Source organism: Chinchilla lanigera, unplaced genomic scaffold (assembly GCF_000276665.1).
Source record: "Chinchilla lanigera isolate Chin_1 unplaced genomic scaffold, ChiLan1.0 scaffold00156, whole genome shotgun sequence".
In the NCBI taxonomy this organism is placed as follows: domain Eukaryota; kingdom Metazoa; phylum Chordata; class Mammalia; order Rodentia; family Chinchillidae; genus Chinchilla; species Chinchilla lanigera.
In genome coordinates, this window is record NW_004955557.1 from 2,112,093 (window position 1) to 2,115,061 (window position 2,969).

Sequence of the window (2,969 nt, forward strand, 5' to 3'; positions counted from 1 at the left end):
AAATTCATTCCTGGAACCAAGCACTACCCTGATACTAAAACCAGAGAATACTAAAAGCCAATATTACAAGTCAACCTCCCTAATGAACATAGACACAAAAATTCTCAATAAGGTACTGGCAAAATGAATACAGCAAATCATTAAGAAGATTAGCCACTATGACCAAGTTGGATTCATCCCAGAGATGCAAGGATGGTTCAACATACATAAATCAATAAATGTAGTTGAGGATAGCGATATGTAATGTAACAATCACTGTTGATTTGTATTATTTTGTCTTGAGACTCTGCATCACTTTGAATGTTCTTGCTTTGATTTGTTTATGTTTGTGATACTGGTATGCTGCTACTGTTCTACTTCTTTGCTTCTCATTTACTACTCTCTTTAAAATAAAATTAAAAAAATAAATAAATGTAATACACCATATTAACTGAGCTAAGGACAAAAACCATACGATCATCACAAAATATGTAGAAAATGCTTTTGACAAAGTCCAGCATTCCATTATGATAAAAACCCTACAGATAATTGGAATAGATAGTGTTTACTGTCTTGGTTATTTTTCTCTTCTTGTTGAGACAAAATATGTGGCACCCAGAATTAAGGAAAGAAGGGTTTATTTAGTTCACAGTTTGCAGAGGTTTCAGTCCATGCTTGCCTGGCTCTGAGGCAGAGTGGTACATGACAATGAACAATAATAGTTCATGCCAGCAAAAAACAGCAAAACAGCAAGAGCAAAAAGGGAAGAGAGGCAGCAAGCAGCCTCTTCCCTTACAATGTATGCAAACTATCCTCCCCTGGGCGGGTGTAGCACTCACACCCATAATCCCAACATTGGACCATGAATCAATCATAAACTCTAGAAGCCTGCCCCATGACTGCATGAGGCTTTGGGGGAACATTCAGACACAAGCCATAACATTACTCAATCTGGTAAAAGCCGTCTAAGACAAACCAACGTCTAACATCATACTAAATGGACAAAAGCTGAAAGCTTTCACTGTAAAAGCAGGAACAAGACAAGGATGTCCACTGTCTCCAATCTTATTCATAATATTTCTGGAATCTTTAGCCGGAGCAATTAGACAAGAGAAAGAAATAAAAGGAATAACAATAGGAAAGGAGGAAGTTAAATTATCATTATTTGTGGATGACATATTTTACAGGCGGTGCCCATGTTAATCTGGGTCACCATCACCCAGCCGCCTGGGGAGCACGAGCCGGCATCCTGTGGCCCGTGCTTAGTGCGGCAACCACATTAGTCTGAGTCGCCATCACCCAGCCACTGGGGGAACACGAACTGACACCCTGTGCCCTGCGGTTACTGTGGGGTGCACCTGAGTCTGGCTTATCATCAGCCAGCAGTCCGGGAACTTAGATCCACATGCTGCACTCCGTGGACATTGGAAGTAGCGCCAGAGTTCAGGGTGCCATTCCCTAGCCACCGGGGGAACTCGAACTGGTGCCCCATGCCCCCTGATTATTGCGGGTTGCAGTGCAAATTAGTTTGGGTTGCTATCACCCAGCAGCTGAGGGAGCACAAACTGGCCTCCTACACCCTGTGTTTAGTGTGGCGCCCATGTTGGTCTGGGTCGCCATCGCCCACCCATTGCAGGAACAGGGACTAGTGCCCTGTGCTCCATGGTTATTGTGCGGCATGCCTTAGTCTGGGTCATCATCAGCCAGCCGTCTGGGAACTTAGTTCCAAGTGCTGCACTCTGTGGACATTGTAAGTAGTGCCTGAGTTCAGGGTGCCATTCCCCAGCCACTGGGGGAACTTGAACTCGTGCCTCACACCCCGTGGTTATAGCGGGTTGTGACTCAAGTTAGATTGGGTCACCATTACTCAGCCAACAGGGGAACTCAGACTGGTGCCCTGCACTCCACAGATAGTGTGGATCACTGCTGAAGCCCCGGAAGCCCTGGGAGCCCTTAGTCATCTGCCTGGGGAACTCTGACAAGTGTTCCAAGTCCTGGTGACATTGTGGGTATTGTGCAAGGCCCTGAAGGGACAGGCATGCCCCCCAAGCTTAATGGGGACCCTGATCCAGCACTGCACGTTCTGCTGACATTGTGGAGCACCCTGAAACCTGGGTACCCTCAGTCAACTGCCTGGGGGCCCTGGTCACAAAGGCCAGCACTCTGTCGCCATCCTGGTACTCATCTGAACTGGGCAGTCCAGAAACTGCCTGGGGACCTTAGACCTGGTGGAACACCTCCTGCTGCCATTGTGGGGCAAGCCTGACAACCAGGGAATCTAGGGGCCCTACAGACTTTCTGGTGAGCTGCCTGGGGAGGGTGAGGCTCAGCACTTCACCTCCAATGTTTCACATCGGTAATTTGTATGAAAGTATCTCTCTATCTACTAGTTTTCCGTGGTGTGTACTGTGATTTCATTTTCTCATTTCTAATTACATTGATATGAACCTTTTCTATCTTTCGCTTGGTAAGTCTAGCTAAGGTTTATCTATTTTGTTTATTGTATTGAAGAACCAGCTCAGCAATTTTTGATTCTTTGTATTGATTTTTTAAATCTTGATTTCAATGATTTCTGTTCTAATCTTTATGATTTCCCTCACTAATTTTCATTTAGGCCTAGATCTTTGTTGCTTCTCAAATTATTAATATTCCTCATAAGATTATTTATTGGAGTGCACTCTCTTTTCCTAATATGTGCATCAAGTGTAAATCCGTCTTCAGTCTATTCCCAGTGTTCTTTGGATTCCACTGAGCTGTATAAGCATTGTTATTAACCTCCAGAAAATTTTTTATTTCTTCCTTGATTTCCTCTGTGACCCATTGTTTTTTTAAGAATGTGTTACTAATTTTCCAGGTGCTTCTATATTTTCTGTGAATTCTTCTGTCATCTTCTTCTGTTTTCACTGCACAATGTTCTGATGGTACACATGACATGATTTTGAGATTTTTATATTTATTCGACCAGTCTTTTTTTTTTTTTTTTTTTTTTT